The sequence below is a fragment of the Carcharhinus amblyrhynchos genome, unplaced genomic scaffold (genome assembly GCF_965287045.1).
Source record: "Carcharhinus amblyrhynchos unplaced genomic scaffold, sCarAmb.v2.hapA scaffold_38, whole genome shotgun sequence".
Lineage (NCBI taxonomy): Eukaryota > Metazoa > Chordata > Chondrichthyes > Carcharhiniformes > Carcharhinidae > Carcharhinus > Carcharhinus amblyrhynchos.
Genome location: NW_027649779.1, coordinates 7,957,418 through 7,975,202, shown reverse-complemented (window position 1 = coordinate 7,975,202; position 17,785 = coordinate 7,957,418). Strand labels below are relative to the sequence as shown.

At 42.2% G+C, this 17,785-nt stretch overlaps 5 non-coding genes across 5 annotated transcripts; all 5 read left to right on the top strand.

The window, feature by feature from the left end:
• Positions 1-3,763: 3,763 nt before the first annotated feature.
• Positions 3,764-3,846, top strand: trnal-aag (transfer RNA leucine (anticodon AAG)). The gene has a single exon. It is a non-coding gene; the product is annotated as a tRNA-Leu (tRNA).
• A 775-nt stretch (positions 3,847-4,621) lies between these two features.
• On the top strand, positions 4,622-4,694 carry trnaf-gaa (transfer RNA phenylalanine (anticodon GAA)). Its single transcript has one exon. It is a non-coding gene; the product is annotated as a tRNA-Phe (tRNA).
• A 5,697-nt stretch (positions 4,695-10,391) lies between these two features.
• trnal-aag (transfer RNA leucine (anticodon AAG)) lies at positions 10,392-10,473 on the top strand. Its single transcript has one exon. It is a non-coding gene; the product is annotated as a tRNA-Leu (tRNA).
• Positions 10,474-10,740: 267 nt separating this feature from the next.
• Positions 10,741-10,813, top strand: trnaf-gaa (transfer RNA phenylalanine (anticodon GAA)). Its single transcript has one exon. It is a non-coding gene; the product is annotated as a tRNA-Phe (tRNA).
• Positions 10,814-17,556: 6,743 nt separating this feature from the next.
• On the top strand, positions 17,557-17,629 carry trnak-cuu (transfer RNA lysine (anticodon CUU)). The gene has a single exon. It is a non-coding gene; the product is annotated as a tRNA-Lys (tRNA).
• The last annotated feature ends 156 nt before the right edge of the window (positions 17,630-17,785 follow it).

Sequence of the window (17,785 nt, the reverse complement as noted above, 5' to 3'; positions counted from 1 at the left end):
ATCTGCACTTTCTAGTTCCATGTCGCGGCCACCAGAGGGCAGGAGGATTCCGTGTTGGGTCCAATGCCGGGAGAATTACAGACTCACTCGCACGGCCAGGAACAATATTGAGAGAATGTAATTAGAAGAACAAATGTTGAAGCAGAAATATTACATTAGATTTGACAGTATTTTTTTTTCACGGAAATATCATTATGAGTTGTTAAACTGTTGATTTGCTGAAACTATTCACGTTCATTGAGCTTGGCGCTCGGCATTCTTTGTGATGTATGGCGGGCAGTATGTGAGCTGCAGACGGAAAAGCGCCACCCATTTCCAAACAGTCGAGTTAGTGACATTGGTGTTTTCAGTTACCAGTGTTTTCAGTCTTCAAATGTTGCGTTTTTTTTCAACAAGTATATTTTGGTGAAGAATCCGAAAGTGTGGGCTGGTTGTTCTCGCGGTATGATTCTCACTTTGGGTTATTTTGGTCAAAGTGTGAGAGGGTTGAGCCCTTTCATGTTATTTCCCCATTGCCCAAATCGCAGAGTTTACTCATGTCATTCCAGTGCAGGCGGCAGGGTTGTTTCACTTGGGGTTTGGTTTCCGAATCTGAGCACAAACTGCAGGTAATCCATCAGCACAACAAACCCGCTTGGAAAACATTTTCAAAAGGGCTGACTTGGAAGGAGACATTAATTTTGTCAACATTCACCTGTTCAAGGGACACTATAATAGTCCGTTTAGGCAGCTGGCCAAATGTTTCTTTTCATTCATTAACGAGATGTTGGTGTCACGGTTCAGGCCGGCATTTATTACCCATAACTTATCACCCTTTAGAAGATGGTGGTGAGCTGCCTTCTTGAATTGGTGCATTCGATTGTTATAGGTACATCCATAGTGCTGTTAGTGTTTGGTGGAAGTCGGGGGAGGGCGGCGTTTGCCGTTATCCCAGCACCTTGTCCCAGTGACAGAGAAAGAACAGCGATATTTTTCCAAGGCAGGATTCTGATCGCTTTGGAGAGGATGTTCCTCATGGTAGTGGTATTGAGTTTGGAAAGTGTTATCTCTGGCGCACTTGGTGAAAGTGCTATCTAAGGCGTACTAATCAGGCAAGTGGGGAATATTCACTCAGACTCCCGACTTCTCCTTGGAAATGGTGGCCAGATTCGAAGGAGTCAGGATGTGAATCATTCACTGCAGGATTCCCAGCCTCTTATCAGCTCTGTCACTGCACAAACTGATAAAATGTGTGTTGATTGAAAAATAGGAGCATTTCCTTCCCTGCGTAGTGTGCAGAGAATTTTCAACACTTTTTTTTCTGAATGCATACTGAGACTTATGTAAAATCTAATGGCATATGCAAGCAAAATATTGTGTTCAAGTAATATTCGATTGCCGACTCTCTGAGGGAGTGGTTAGGTCGTCTTACTGCTTTACTGTCACCTGATAAAGAAGCAGCACTCCAAAAGCTCGTGATACTAAATAAAACCATGGACATTAACCTGGTGTTGTGAGACTTCTTACCGTCTTTAGCCAGCAGTTTGAATTCCAACAGAGCGGTTGAACACAGCAACTCAGTTCTATAGCAATTAGGGATGATTGTAAATGAATAAAGACAATCTCAGTGGTGAAACTTTTGTTTACAAGCACTCGTCTTTGACAAAATTTCGGCCCAATTTCGAAGCATCCGACAATATGTGACAACTGGCACAAGTAGCTATGTGGGCCAGTGGCGCAATGGATAACGCACCTATCTACGGTTCAGAAGATTCCAGGTTCGACTCCTGGCTGGCTTGATGTTAAGTTTTCTATAAAGGCCTCAAATTCTACCTTATATTCAATAAAATAAGTGTTCGATAATTTAGACGTATGCAGATGAGCTTTTATTAACATTGGGAATGGTAAGAAATATAGGAAATTTAAAACAAATGAAATCGAACAGGGAAGAAACACAACAACATCCGGTCGGGTGGGATCCTGGAGAAAGTAAATGAGGGAAACAGAGAATCACAGAATGATTCCACCAGAGATGAGGCGATTCCAAGGTTATTTGCACGATTCACATGGGTTGTTGGTGAAAGGGAACCAGAGGCCGCATTGTACATATATTTGAACAGAATCACAGTTATCAGGTTGGTCGGCTGGAAAATTGAACCTTATAAATTGGAACATAGGAATTCGGAGCCGATGGATGTAAATTCAGCCCTTTGGTCCGGCTCCACTATTCTATTAGATCATGGTTAACATCTCCTTGATCTGAAATCCACATCCTCACCTGCTCTCCACATCCCTTTAATGTATTTCCTTTATCAAAAATAAATCTCTCCCTTCTTGAAATTATGCAATGATTCAGACTCCACCGCCCTCTGGGGCAGCGAGTTCCACCAATGCACCATCATGTGCGAGAAGTAGTCCCTCCTCATCTCAGTTTTAAATCTACCTGCTGTCAAACTGTACACGTGACCTCTTGTTATAGATTGCCCCATCAGAAGAAAGTTTTGGTCTAGCTTTACTTTATAAACCCATGTAGAATTGTATATGCCTCGATCAGATTCCACCCTCACTTCTAAGCTCCAGCAGCTTATGAGACCATTTCACCTCGCTATCAATTCCATGACCCAGCTCAATCCGTGTTGTCATTGGCTGAAGGAGGCAATAATGTTCCATCCAAACAGGACATATTGAAATAGGAACGTGTCAGAAGTGAAAAAAAGATCGAAGATGAAAATAAGAAGCAAAGGGATGTATGTTAAGTCAGTTTGAAAAACACTGTTCACTGGTTTCCCTGGTAGTCCACTGTTTTGTGTTCAGCACTCCCTCACTGATGTGTAGTTTCAATTCCCGCCAAAGAAAATAAGATTATTTGATGTCAGCAAACCATTAATAATGATCTGATTTACTCTCTGATCGAAAGCAGATCTAGTAGAATCAGCTGAGTGAGGTTTGCAAGATTCTATCAGAGCTGGAAATTTCACATGTGAAACGGCTCAAGAACAAACACAGAAAGAGAAGGTCAGTGATAGACTGCAAAATGCTAACGATTGAGATGTTGTTGCAAGGTAAAATGGTTTAGACACTGAACAATAAAACTTTTCCCTCATTCTGCATTGAAAAGCATTTGGAAATAGTTCTGTCCAGTTTCGAACTGTCAGAAGCGAAAGTGGTTCTCACACTGGAGTGTTCGTGCATGCTTTCATTGGCCAAACACATGGATGGTGCTGAAGCAGATGGTGTCATGTTGCAGGAGAAAGCTGTTTGTGATGACAGTGGTCTGGTGTGAGAAGTAAAATAACAAAAGCAGCTTGGATAAAGTAAATTCTAAAACACGCTGTAAGCTGCTGGTCTGGTGGTTAGAGTTTGACTCTTTCCCTGCTGTTCGGATTACTGATCTGAAATTGAAAATTTATTGCTCCCATCCAAACTGTGAAAATAAATGTGAGTCATTGCCTGGATGAACATATAAAACATAATTTCGCCACGTGTCATTAAGTTCAGATCCTGAGCACATTCAACTGGCGATTCTCTCGTCATTTCTGGCAGGAAATTGGGGAGAGACAAGTTTAAGGACAGTTTAAACGATGCCGGCCCTTCACTGCATGTTACTGTGCGCAGCTCATCGTGTTTCTGATGTGAGATGATTTCTGTTTGTTACTAAGTTCAGACTTACCTGAATCAGTGAAGGAGCAGGCTCAATCCTCCTGATGGTCTTTTCAAACTCCATTGTTTTAATGAATTTCAGTAACATTATCTCAAATGACATTATTATGATAGCTTTTTACGTGGTAGCGTGGCCGAGCGGTCTAAGGCGCTGGATTAAGGCTCCAGTCTTTTCGGTAAGCGTGGGTTCGAATCCCACCGCTGCCAAAGTGGATTTGAGTTTTGGTCTCACAGCTCAGATTGAATGCAGGAATATGTACTGTGTCGTTTTCGTCAAGAACAACGAACAGAAACATTACCAACTGAACAATTTGCTGGGGTAAAGCAGTGTGTGCAAGTGGCCGCTTTCGAGAGCACACACACACAGTGAATTTCTGACTGCCGAGTTAAACACTCTGATGAAGGAGCAGCGCTCCAAAAGCTCGTAATTCAAATTGTTCTGTTTTACTTTAACCTGGTGTTGTGAGAATGCTTTCTGTACCCACTTCCATCCAACACCGGCGTCTCCACATCATGATATAATAACAGGATTACAAACAGTGAGACTGTATTAACTGATCAAGAATTAAGATGATGGACTTGCATTTTTTAACTAAAGCTGTACACTTCCCATCATTCCTCGTTCTAACCAGATATTTACAGAATTAACCCGGACCTTGTGATAACCACCACACTCCAGAAACACGGTGATGACCCAGTGCAAGCAGACCCGGTTTACTGTAGAAACAACTAGACTGGCTCCAGAAGCCTATCTTTTGCCCACAGCAATTGATATTACATTGTCTCTGCTGGTTCCTCCTGTCAAAATGAATAATGATGTTTCCCACTGCATTAAAGTTTTGGAATAACATGTTCGAGAAAAAAAAATTCATGACGTTTAAAGCAAATCAGATCAACACCTGAAAATGATGCATAAACGAATGGGCTGAAATCATTGCTCTCTTAGATATTTGGGAGACGGAAGCTTTTACTTCACCAGCCAGCTGAAATAGCTCAGTTGGGAGAGCGTTAGACTGAAGGTCTAAAGGTCCCTGGTTCAATCCCGGGTTTCGGCAGGATTTCATTGCTGGTTTTCTCTGCTAATTGCACTGCATTTTGTCTCGCACTGTCTTCAAACATCAGTTCATACAAGCTGCAACAGACCAAATACCCATCGCAATTTCCACCTTGCCAGATGTTGTTATATTTCCACCTTGTTGGATTTCGCTTTTTAAAAAACTTCCTCTATTTCTAAACATTCCCAATGTTAATGAAAGGTGATGGAGGTGAAGGTTTATCTTTGTTTCCTTACGCACACATGCCATGTAACGTCCTGAGTTTTTCCAACCTCATCACATTTCAGTGCAGATGTCAGGTCCGCTTTTACATGGCAGTGAAAATACATTTAGTTGACCTGCTGTTTCATCCAAGACAATGTATATTTGCATTACCTGTTTTGATTCCTCCAGAAGGAGGCCATTCGGCCCATCGAGTCCGCACCCACAACAATCCCACCCACGCCCTATTCCCCGTAAACCCACATATTTACCCTTCTAATCCCTCTGACACTAGGACCAATTTAGCATGGCCAATCAAACTAACCCACGCATCTTTGAAACGGAAACCAGAACACCTGGAGGAAACCCACGGAGGCACGGGGAGAACGTGCAAACTCTGCACAGACAGTGACCCGAGGACCTGAGTCCCTGGCGCTGTGAGGCGTCAGTGCTAATCACTGTGCTACCGTGCTGCCCTTTCCACTGCATTCAATGTTACTGCAGTTCACTCCATTCAAAGTTTTAGCATCAATCTGTGAGAAACCATCCTGTGGTGATTCTGCGGAATAACATTAAATTATCACCGTTAATGGACCATCCAACATTGGGCGCCATTGATTTGAAACTTTGCTGCTTTTCTGGGTGAACTCCAGCTCTCCATTCCTCCCGCAATGTCACCGCTCAAACTGAGTCTTTCTCCTTCCCACATTGTTAAACTCACAGTTACTGGTTTCTGAGTGAAAACTGCCTCCACTTCACTGGGGGTGAGAGAGTTTACCATTTCATTCAATTAAAAGTTTTCTTGTCATGGAAGCAGAGATTTGGACCGAGTTCTGGACCGAGATCTGCAGATATTTGTGTCAGTAGAAACAATAATTTCTCCCCCATTAACAGCCAGATTTTAACCCGTATCAGCATTTTGTGTCATCAGCCCTTTCGCTCTCTTATTTTCTTTTTGGTTCTTTACATGTGACTTTTCCAATTCAGACGCAAAGGAAATGTCCCGAATACTGATTCTGACAGTTGCAGACCTGGAAGTAACGCAGGATTGTTATACAACAATAAATCTACATTCCCTGACCCGGAATCGAACGCGGGGCCGTGGCGGTGAAAGCGCCGAATCCTAACCACCAGACCACCAGGGAAGCTGACAAAGCCTCTTTAAAATGGTCATTCATCCATGAATCACCTGTTTTTTATTGTATTTCGGACTTTTTAGTCACCAAATGCAAGTTTATCTTTCACATGGCCATGTTGATTTCACACACAAGTGACTGTTTCAGTCAATGAAAGCATTGATCCCTGGTAGCTGGAACAGGAAATGGACAGTGAGGTGAAATAGTCCCGCAAACTGCTCATGTGGCACTTCCAATTTCCAAATCCCACCAACCTCATCACTGTGTCTCCTGTGAAACTTGGAAGGTAACACACGGCCGGCTTTCATCACGGAGGGTAACGGACACAAGTCATTTACCAAACGTTATCATGTCTCTTCTCTTCCCGTTTCTGTCGCTGCCTCTCATCCAGCTCCCTCTGGTTGTCCAGCTCCAAGGTTAAATTAGCTACTTGATACAGAAACAGACAGTTGGTAAACCCGAGCTTTACTTGGAAAGCGAATGTATGACACACGGCATATAGAGGAGATGGAGTTTACAGATGATAGTCCCGGGAGTAACAGCTGAGAGCTATTTTTATTAGCACCCAAGGGCTCTTTGCCAACAGGTAAGTGATTGCCTATGAATGCTGATGGTGAGAAAGTAGTAAAAGTCCGCCCCGAGATGGTCTTGAACCACCAACCTTTTGGTTAACAGCCGAACGCGCTGACCCATTGCACCACAGAAACTGAAACAGCAACTTTTAAATATATTCTAACCTAGTGTGTCAATGACCATAATTCTATTTCTGAAAACCTGTTCCAGAACTGCAGCATGACCGCACTGTTTACAATTCTCACTGTGGAGCCGGGGAAAAGAGAATCATTAATGGGTTTGTTTTTCGTCCTGAAATGCGGTCTCCAATAGCGGTTATTAACAGAGGGAACGGTGTGGGAGCCTTTAATAATTTCACACAAATGAGCAAGGAACAGTGCTCCAGTGGTGCAATCAGTTAGCGTGCGGTACTTATACAGCAGTGCAGCCAGCGGGCTATGCCGAGGTTGATTATAACCAACATTATTTAATGATGATTGACTTCAAACACATTACATATAACATTATATACACGCTTCCATTACACTATTGAACTTAACAATTGCAATCGAAACACAAATTTCTGGCTGAACATTTGTTCCAATTCCATATTCCTGCTTCCATTCATTCCTGGATAGATCATAAATCTGTCTAACCCAAACTGAAATGTCTTCAATGATGGAACATCGGAACCCTCTGGAATAGAGAATTCCCAAGATTCACCAGCCTTTGAGTGAAGCAATTTCTCCTCACCTGTGTGTTTACGGGGAATAGGGCGTGGGTGGGATTGTTGTGGGTGCGGACTCGATGGGCTGAATGGCCTCCTTCTGGAAGAATCGAAAGAGGTAATACAAACATACATTGTTTTGGATGAAACAGCATGTCAACTAAATGTATTTTCACTGCCATGTAAAAGCTGACCGGACTACTGCACTGAAATGTGATGAGGTTGGAAAAACTCAGGACGTTACATGGCATGTGTGCATCAGGAAACAAAGATAAACCTTCACCTCCATCTCCTTTCATTAATATTGGGAATGTTTAGAAATAGAGGAAGTTTTCAAAAAGTGAAATCCAACAAGGAGGAAATATAACAACATCTGCCAGGGGGGAAATTGCGATGGGTATTTGGTCTGTTGCAGTTTGTGTGAATTGATGTTTGAAGACAGTGCAAGGCCGAGTAGCAGATAGCATAGAAAATCAGCAAGAGGATCCTGCCAAAACCCGGAATTGAACCAGGAACACTTACACCTTCAGTCCAGCGCTCTCCCAAATTAGCTATTTCAGCTGTCTGCTTAGCTAGAAGCTTCCGTTTCCCAAATATCTAAGAGAGCACTGATTTCTGTCCATTCGTGAACGTATCATTTTCATCTTTCTTCAAATAATCTCAACCAAATGTCCTCAGTGATAAAAGCAAATTACTGCGGATGGGAAAAGAGGAAATGCTCCAAAATCTCCCCAATGTCTCACAGCACCTGTAAGGAGTGAAAAGGGCGGACGTTTCCAGTCCAGATGACACTTTATCAAAACTCATTGTACAACTGTACTCAGTATTTGTTTCAATATTTAGTATCAACGTATTATTTAACACATATGTCTTCATTATGAATTTACTATTTCCGAAATTGAACATCACTGAATTGAAAATATAACTGACCGACAGAACCAATCGAATCACCGGGTAATACAGATCACAATTTTGGGATTGAATATCGTCAGCATTTAAGCAAAGTCAAATACATTCAAACGGAGGAGAATCAAGAGTTATCTGCTATCGTTAGACTGAGAGCCCATGTCACTGAATTCAGGAAGATAACCGTTATTTTCAATCTCATTGTACAATTTATCCCCAACATCAACATTTAAAAGCGTTCGTCTGGCAAATATCTCAGGGAGCAATGATTTCTGTCCATTCATTAATACATCATTTTCATCTTTCTTCCAATAATCATCCGCATTTTGTATCATCAGCGCTTTGTAGCCTGTCGCTCTCTTTTTTCTTTGTTTTTTACATGTGAATTTCCAATTCGGATACTAAAGAGGAAATCTCCCTGATACTGATTCCGACAGAACTGGTGCAGACCGGGAAGTAAAGCAGGGTTGTTGTACAGCAATAAATCTACATCCCCTGACCGGGAATAGAACCCGGGCCACAGCGGTGAAAGTCACCGAATCCTAACCACGAGACGACCAGGGAAACTGATGAGTGTTTTATAAAATATTAATTTAACCATGAACTACCTGCCTTTTGCTTTTTCTTATTTCGCTGGTCAATTAATTCAGAAACTCAAACAATGCTCTGAGGATCCGACTTCGAATCCTGCCGCAGCAGATGGTGGAATTTAAATTCAGTAAAAACATCTGGAACTAAGAATGTACTTCTGACAATGATATCATTGCCGATTGAGTAAAAACTTATGTCGTTCACTGATGTAATTTAGAGAAGGGGATCTGTTGTTCTTGCTTGGTCTGCTAAACAGTATCTGTGATTGGAATGGACTGGGGCATCTTTATACCCAATCCACACAATGTGGGTTAGTTTGAATGGTACTCATTGGGGTAAACAGGCGCCCTCCTCACTCTCTCACTACACTGTGTGATTTCAATAAACTGTTATCAGGGATATAATTAAACTACAGCAAAGCCAGGAAATCATCATCACCATCCCTCATTATTTGCGATATATATATTGTGTGTGTGTGTGTGTGTGTGTGTGTGTGTGTGTGTGTGTGTGTGTGTGTGTGTGTGCGCGCGCGTGTGTGTGTGTCTGCCTGTGAGTGTGTGGGTGTATGGTTTGTGTTCAGTCCAGTGGTTCGTGTTCAGTCCTCCCCCAGTGATGCCTGGTTTCAATTCCCGCTGAGGAATGTAAGATTATTTGCTCTCAGCAAACCATCAATAATGATCTGATTTACTCTCTGACCGAAAGCAGATCTATTAGAAACAGCAGAGTGAGGTTTGCAAGATTCCGTCAGAGCTGGAAATTTCACATGTGAAACTGTTCAAGAACAAACACAGAAAGAAAAGGACAGTGAGAGGCTGCAAAGTACTAACGTTTGAGATGCTGTTGCAAGGTAAAGTGGGTCAGATTTCACCGTTTATATTGACACTGAATAATAAAACGTTTCCCTCACTCTGCATTGAAAAGTATTTGGAAATATTGCTGTTCAGTTTCGAACTGTCAGAAGCGGAAGTGATAATTATACTGGAGTGTTCATGGAATGCTTTCATTGGATGAACACACCATGGTTGAATCAGAAGCTGCCATTTTGCGGGAGAAATCTGTGGTGAAAGTGGTCTGGTGTGAAAATTAAAGTAACAAAAGCAGCGTGGATAAACTAAATTCTAAAACTCGCTGTAAGCTGCTGGTCTGGTGGTTAGAGTTTGACTCTTTCCCTGCTGTTCAGGTCATTGATCTGAAATTGAAAATTTATTGCTCCCATTCAAACTCTGAAAACACATGTGAGTTGTCACCTGGATGAACACATAAAGCACAATTTCGCCTCTTGTCCTGAATTGCAGACTCACAGCAAATTCAACAGGAGGTTATCTTGTCATTTCTGGCAGGAAATTGGGAAGAGACGAGCTGAAGGACAGTTTAAATGATGCCGGCCCTTCACTGCATGTTACTGTGCGCAGCTCCTTGTGTTTCTGATGTGAGATGATTTCTGTTTGTTCCTCAGTTCAGACTTACCTGAATCAGTGAAGGAGCAGGCTCAATCCTCCTGACGGCCGTTCCAAGTTCCATTGCTTTCAATGAATTTCAGTAACATTATCATCAAATAACATTATTGTGACAACCCTTCCGTGTGGTAGCGTGGCCGAGCGGTCTAAGGCGCTGGATTAAGGCTCCAGTCTCTTCGGAGGCGTGGGTTCGAATCCCACCGCTGCCAAAATGGATTTGAGTTTTGGTTTCACAGCTCAGATTGGATGCAGGGACGTGTCCTGTGTCGTTTTCGTCAAGAACAACGGACAGAAACATTACCAACTGAACAATTTGCTGGGGTAAAGCAGTGTGTGCAAGTGGCCCCTTTCGAGAGCACTCACACACAGTGAATTTCTGACTGCCGAGTTAAACACTCTGATGAAGGAGCAGCGCTCCAAATCAGTGCTCACTTCGATATTTGGGAGACGGAAGCTTTTAGCGTACCTGACAGCCAGCCAAAATAGCTCAGCTGGGAGAGCGTTAGACTGAAGATCTAAAGGTCCCTGGTTCAATCCCGGGTTTCGGGAGGAACATCTTGCTGGTTTTCTGTGCTATCTGCTAATTAGCACCGCATTTTGTCTCGCACTGTCTTCAAACATCAGTTCACACAAACTGCAACAGGTTAAATACCCATCGCCATTTCCACCCTGCCAGATGTTGTTATATGTCCTCCTTGTTGGAATTCACTTTTTAAAAAATTCCTCTATTTCTAAACATTCCCAATGTTAATGAAAGGTGATGGAGGTGAAGGTTTATCTTTGTTGCCATGTAACGTCCTGAGTTTTTCCAACTTCATCACATTTCAGTGCAGATGTCAGGTCCGCTTTTACATGGCAGTGAAAATACATTTAGTTGACCTGCTGTTTCATCCAAAACAATGTATATTTGCATTACCTCTTTTGATTCCTCCAGAAGGAGGCCATTCGGCCCATCGAGTCCTCACCCACAACAATCCCACCCACGCCCTATTCCCCGCAAACCCACATATTTACCCTTCTGATCCCTCTGACACTAGGACCAATTTAGCATGGCCAATCAAACTAACCCACGCCTCTTTGAAACGGAAACCAGAACACCTGGAGGAAACCCACGGAGACACGGGGAGAACGTGCAAACTCTGCACAGACAGTGACCCGAGGACCTGAGTCCCTGGCGCTGTGAGGCATCAGTGCTAATCACTGTGCTACCGTGCTGCCCTTTCCACTGCATTCAATGTTACTGCAGTTCACTCCATTCAAAGTTTTAGCATCAATCTGTGATAAACCATCCTGTGGTGATTCTGCTGAATAACATTAAATTATCACCGTTAATGGACCATCCAACATTGGACGCCATTGATTTGAAACTTTGTTGCTTTTCTGGGTGAACTCCAGCTCTCCATTCCTCCCGCAATGTCACCGCTCAAACTGAGTCTTTCTCCTTCCCACATTGTTAAACTCACAGTTACTGGTTTCTTAGTGAAAACTGCCTCCACTTCACTGGGGGTGGGAGAGTTTACCATTTAATTCAATTAAAAGTTTTCTTGTCATTGAAGCAGAGATTTGGACCGAGATCTGCAGATATTTGTGTCGGTAGAAACAACAAATTTTCCCCCATTAACAGCTAGATTTTAACCGCATCAGCATTTTGTACCATCAGCCCTTTCTCGCCTATCGCTCTCTTAATTTCTTTTTGATTCTTTACATGTGACTTTTCCAATTCAGACACAAACAAAGAAATCTCCCTAATATTGATTCTGACAGGTGCAGACCGAGAAGTGACGCAGGATTGTGGTAATAAAATCTACATTCCCTGACCGGGAGTCGAACCTAGGCTACAGTATTGAGAGCGCCGAATCCTAACCACTAGACCACCAGGTAAGCTGATACAAGTACTTTAAAATGTTGATTTATCCATGAATCACCTGCTTTTTATTGCATTTCGGACTTTTTATTCACCAAATGCAAGTTTATCCTTCACATTGTATCCTTCACAAAGACCTTGTCTTTGTCAAAACTGAGTATGTCATGTCTCTATTTAGATGAGGAAACACCACGCTGGTTAATAACATACTGTACACATTCTCTCAGTAATGACTGAACTGGACCCAGTCTGCATTCATATTAGTACAGGTGCTGTATCGATATCTGGTGCATTCCGCTCTGTCTCTGTATTGCTGCACAAAACCCGTCCCTCATTTATATTACAACTGATCATATTAGTTGGATTGGGCATGCAAAAATTGCCCGTTATTTTCCCTTAGAGTATGTGGATTAGCCATGGAAAATGTGTGGGGCTAATGGGGATAGGGCAGAGGGGAGGACCTGGGTGGGATGCAGACTCGATGGGCCAAGATTACCTTTCTTCTGAACTGTAGGAATTCTATGGTTCTATGCCGAAGAAATATCATAGACATTTGCGTGCTTATTTATTTTAAATAATCTATTTTCTAATAACCCCGTTTGGAGAAATGATCTCTTTTAGCAATTCCCCTTCAGTTTAACCAGTGATAACCTTCAGCCCATCTCTGCCTTCCACGAATGCATGGAAACACCAAACAGTTCATGTGTTTCAACTGAAGAACATTTCATTCGTAAGTATTTATTGACAACCATTCTGTTGTGTGTTCTTGCAAACAAAATCATTTCAGCCTCACTATTTTGTTCCCGGTGTTGACTTATCTGTCTTTAGAGATCTGTTGGAAAACGGATAGGCTGATAATGTGTGACATAGAACATAGAACATAGAACATTACAGCGCAGAATAGGCCCTTCGGCCCACGATGTTGCGCCGACCAGTTTAAAAAAAAACAACAACAATGACCCACTAACCTAAACCAATCCCTTTTCGTCCATAAACCTGTCCACAGACCTCTTAAACGCCCCCAAACTAGGCGCATTTACAACTGCAGCAGGCAGGGCATTCCAATCCCTCACCACCCTCTGGGTAAAGAACCTACCCCTGACATCTGTCCTATAACTACCCCCCCTTAGTTTAAAGCCATGCCCCCTCGTGCTAGATTTTTCCATCAGAGGAAAAAGGCTATCACTATCCACCCTATCTAAACCTCTAATCATCTTATATGTTTCAATAATATCCCCTCTTAGCCGCCTTCTTTCCAGCGAAAACAACCCCAAATCCCTCAGCCTCTCCTCATAGGATCTCCCCTCCATACCAGGCAACATCCTGGTAAACCTCCTCTGCACCCTCCCCAAAGCCTCCACATCCTTCCTGTAATGTGGGGACCAGAACTGCACACAATACTCCAAGTGCGGCCGCACCAGAGTTGTGTACAGTTGCAACATAACGCTACGACTCCTAAATTCAATCCCCCTACCAATAAACGCCAAGACACTGTATGCCTTCTTAACAACCTTATCTACTTGATTCCCAACTTTCAGGGACAGCAATACTCACAACGGTTTCAACTCTCTTCAGTTCAGCAACACATTATTAATCAATGTTCCTTTTTTTTGCCAAGGTGCATGAACCAAAATGTTTGCCTTCATACGGATTTTTTTAGCATGAGTAAAAAGGACAATAACCATGTAATTTACAAGAAAAGATGAAGTCATCTTGTTTGTTCAGAGACTGATTCATGTCCCTCAGCACACGGTTTAATTGTTTCAATGGGGACATTAGAAGATTTATAAATAGGAATTTTCACAGTGTGTGAAATATTGTTTAACTGGGAGTGGTCTCTAGTACAGCCAGTGATCATTGAATTTCAGAGCCATGTTCTGGATTATACCACTTGAGCTTCGTATCGTTTGGGTATTTTATGATATCCAAAAGGTTTACTACCCGGTCCTTGCCATAGTTGGTGTCACTGGTAAGTCATATTTCTCTGTGTTCATTGTCCTTGTCTATGTTATCCAGTTATTGATATCATTCTGTGTAACCTTCATGGTTTGTTGCTGTGAATGCACTGGAAACATTTCTCCTTGCCACACAGATATCCTCACACTACCTGACATTCACTTTCAATCTTTCCACTTTGTGGTCGTCGTCATGTAACATGATTTCCAGTATTATGATTCACAGCCAATTCCAAATCAGCTGATTCAACATCTTCAACTGCACAGTCTTCAGCACAATCAAAGCAGAGTCATCCTGACCAGAAATATTTGCTCCAAACCTACTGGCACCATTGTGTCCCCCACGTACAAATCTGAAGAAGGCAGCAAATTGGAGATTTTATTAACTGATGAATGTGGTTTCTTGCTACATCATTGTGGGGCTTTTCTGCTGTGAACTTGGTCTCGAGCAGAATAGGTGAACTCATTCTATTCTGAGGAGGATTTAATAAAAATGTTTCAGCTGTTACCAAGGAGCCTGAGAGATTGCTTCTCTTGTGCTCAGTCTAAAATACGAGTAAATTGTGTTTCACTTCCTTACAGTGAATGTATTGACGATTCATATCCTGTCACGAGGAAAGTGTGGTCTTTCCAAAAGTGTGATACGTTACCTCATTTCCATGTCAGCAGCAGATCTACTGGTCGTTATCATCGATCTCATATTGAGGCAAATTTCCATTAAGTTTGAATTTTTAATCATTTACCAATTTAAAATATGTAATATCCATGCTGTGCTGCTTTATGCAGTCACTGATTGCTCTGTCTGGTTCACTGTCACTTTCACCATTGATCGATTTGTGGCTATTACTTGTCAGAAGCTGAAAATAAAATACTGCACTGTGAAAACTGCAACAGTGGTTCTCGGAACTGTGAGTGTGCTATTCAGTGTAAAGAACATTTTCTGGTATTTCATGTATGGTGATAGATATGCGATTCGGAATACTCCCCATTTTTGTTATGTAGACTTTGATGCCCTCTCTTCTGCAGCATGGGGAGCAGTTGAAAATCTGCATTATATTTTAACACCGTTCATTCCTTTTTTGTTGATTCTGTTGCTGAATGTTTTCACCATTAAACACATTCTAGTGTCGACCAAATTCCGCAGGAGACTTCAGAACCGCAAGTGTATGGACACTTCAAAGGACCCAGAGACAGTGAAGAGAAGAAAATCCATTATCTTACTGTTTGCTCTATCAGGAAATTTTATCCTACTGTGGTCAGTTTTACTTTTCTACTCCTTTTGTGATCGATTATATAATTTAAACTTAATTCATTTTTATATTCCTGCATTTGCGCGGGAATTAGGATTTATGCTCCAACTTCTGAGTTGCTGCACCAATACATACATTTACGCAGTGACCCAGACACAATTCAGAGAGGATCTAAAGAATGTGATCAGATCTCCATTTACTGCAATTGTAAAATTACTTACAGAATAAACAGTTGTTTTGTTAGAACAGTGTGTTTACCTCGTGTTCTGCACAAAACAATATCTCAGTGAATCATACACAGTGTAGTCATATTTTGTGCCACCAATTCTGATTAAAAAGTGTATTGAAATTGTAAAAACAAATACGAAAATGAATTGAGTCCAGAAAAAATCCAGATTCAAATCAGCTAATACTAATTAACCAGCCTGGACATCATGTTGACCTCCAGTTTTGTACCATTCTGTTAACTTGAGCGAATGTTTGCATTTCACTTCAGCTGCAACACAGCTCCCTCAATGAAATGAATATCAAAACTCAACACCTGTGAACTGTCTTCACAATGCAATCCCACCTCACCGCACCCCCACCCTCCCATTCAGCTCGACACTCAGCCCAAACAGTCCAGCCCCCTTTGCGCAGTATTCATTATTGGATTTAGCAATGGTGAATTGAACAGATTGGAGTAGAAATTCATGGATGAATGGATTATTTGGCAAAGGTGGTTGCAAATCTTCCCCAGTAGGTGTAGACAAAGGTCATGGGTAGAGGAGGGCACTCATAATGTTGAAATGCGGCGTGGGTTCATTGGGCCAAAGGGCCTGTTTCTCGTGTTGTGTTGTTCTTTGTTCTTTGTTCAAATATTAGCACTAAACTTCCATGGACTTACGGTCGGTGCGAGACGGCAGCTTGAGACAGAATGCTGGAGTGGCAGTGATTGTATTTAGTAAAACTCAGTGGCAGTATTTGACAATGCACTTGGTACAATTCTATTTCTCTTTCCCGTGGGAGATAGTGACTAGAGATTGGAGAAGTATATTTAACAAGTGTATTTGTACATTCGATGGCGTTATGAAACGCAAATCCAATTTTGAGTGGGAGTGGCTGAAATTTCCTGAACTCTGCCATTCACCTGTCACAAATTATCACTTTTAATGTCACATAATGGACCTAACTCAACGTTGTTTATATTTCCATGAGAATTATTTCAAAGGATGCGCTGGCCCTCGTAACTAGGTGATCACCTTCAAACCGAGAACCTTCTGGTGGCCCATAGAAGTTGGGGCGTTAAGAGAGATCCAAGCCCTCTCTTCCGTTTGTCCTCCTCTCACTTTTTCTAACAGTGAACTTTCTTAAAAGCTGGAATATTACTGCTTCATTTCAGTTGTGATACAAGTCCACTGCTTTTTCCTACAGTTTATGTTCGCTAAACTTTGCGTGGAAGCTCCAGCAAGAATTGAACTCGCGACCGCTGGTTTACAAGACCAGTGTCCCAACTACTGAGCTATGGAGCCAAATGCTGACAGTGCTTTGCGGTACGAGTAGTATTATCAGTGGATTGAGGAGCAGGATGGGGTTTGAGGTCGGTGATTTTTGATGTATGGGGAAATGTCTGAGGTGGAGAGCGGGAAGTTAAAAGACGCAACTTGAAAGTGACATGATTTGACATGTGTGCTGTGTGTGTATCTGACATGTATGTTGTGTATCTTGCATGTATGTTTTTCAGAGTTTATCGTTAGTGTTACAACTCTGACTTCTCCAGCTCCGCTGCCAGTTCATCCAGCCGGAAGATTTAGATGTTGTTCCCTTCACAGACGCTGTGAGGCGATTGATTTCTGTGTTTCTCCTGAGAGGAGAGATTCAGTGGGATGAGTCTGTTCGCTCTGGAGTTTAGAATAATCAGAGATGATCGTATTGAAAAATCTGAAATAGGGGAACAGTGTGACATGAAAATCTTGAGAGGGTTTCCCCCCGGCCCCTCCCCTGGCTAAATTTTTAAGAACAAAGGAAAAATACGGTGAATGATGTAAGAGGAGTTTGGAATGCTTGGGAAAGGTGAAGCTAAGAATTGAAAGATGTGATTGATGTAATTGATGACTGAGAGGGATGGATAGAAACTTTGGGGATTCAATGTAAACGTTGAAATCTGAACAAACTGAGACACCAAATAGAAAAGCCATATTCTCTCCATGCATTTTAGGTTACGGAAAGCCCCATAATCCATGTGCCCGGCTAGCTCAGTCGGTAGAGCATGAGACTCTTAATCTCAGGGTCGTGGGTTCGAGCCCGACGTTGGGCGTTTTTATTAAACTTTGACTCATTCCTGGGTGAATTCCAGATCTCCGTTCCCCCAGAAGTGTCAAGGCTGAAACTGACTCTCTCTCTCTCCTTTCTACGTTGTTCGTCTCACCGTTGTGAATGAAAACTGCCTCCAGATGAGGAAAACTGCCTCCAG